Source organism: Etheostoma spectabile, chromosome 9, assembly GCF_008692095.1.
Source record: "Etheostoma spectabile isolate EspeVRDwgs_2016 chromosome 9, UIUC_Espe_1.0, whole genome shotgun sequence".
NCBI lineage: Eukaryota > Metazoa > Chordata > Actinopteri > Perciformes > Percidae > Etheostoma > Etheostoma spectabile.
The window spans coordinates 33,455,870-33,456,416 of NC_045741.1; the positions used below are offsets into that span (position 1 = coordinate 33,455,870).

The 547-nt window shown below is 35.3% G+C and overlaps 1 protein-coding gene across 1 annotated transcript in view; it reads right to left on the minus strand.

Annotated features, from left to right (window-relative positions):
* Positions 1-547, minus strand: part of LOC116696239 (Fc receptor-like protein 5) — a 19,563-nt gene that overhangs the window by 18,211 nt on the left and 805 nt on the right. The gene's annotated exons all lie outside the window — the stretch shown is intronic.

Here is a 547-nt window from a genome sequence, read left to right on the forward strand (position 1 = left end):
TAACTGTAAAACTAAAGTTAATAAGTTAGTGTTACGTAGTGTTGAAAACGCCAAAAAAGTTGAAAACATTGAAAAAAAGTGTCAAAAGGGATGAAAAAAGGGACAAAAACGTAAAAAAAAGTTGAAAACATCATTGGAAAGCATCAACAAAAGTGTTGATTTTCAATTTTGACGGGAAGACAACACGAGGGGTAATAGGTATTTTGGGTCGGTGCTGTAGTTTACCCCCCCCTCGATGGGTTCCCATGTGGGTTTTACGCTATAGACATTTAACCCTTGTATCGTATTCAGGTCAAATTGACCCATTTCAAATTTTTACAAGAAGAAAAATGGTCCAAGTTCCATGTTTTCTACCTGAAATCAGCGTCCTTTCCTTATTTCCTGAGATAAACATGTATTCCTGACTCAGAACATTATTCTGGATATGACACTTATGTTGTTTCCATAGTGGATTTTTAACATGAATTATAACCTTATAACTAAAAACAAACCCCACTTCCTGTTTAATAGTGTGCTAGTAGAGACTGATGCATTCCCTGAACATAGA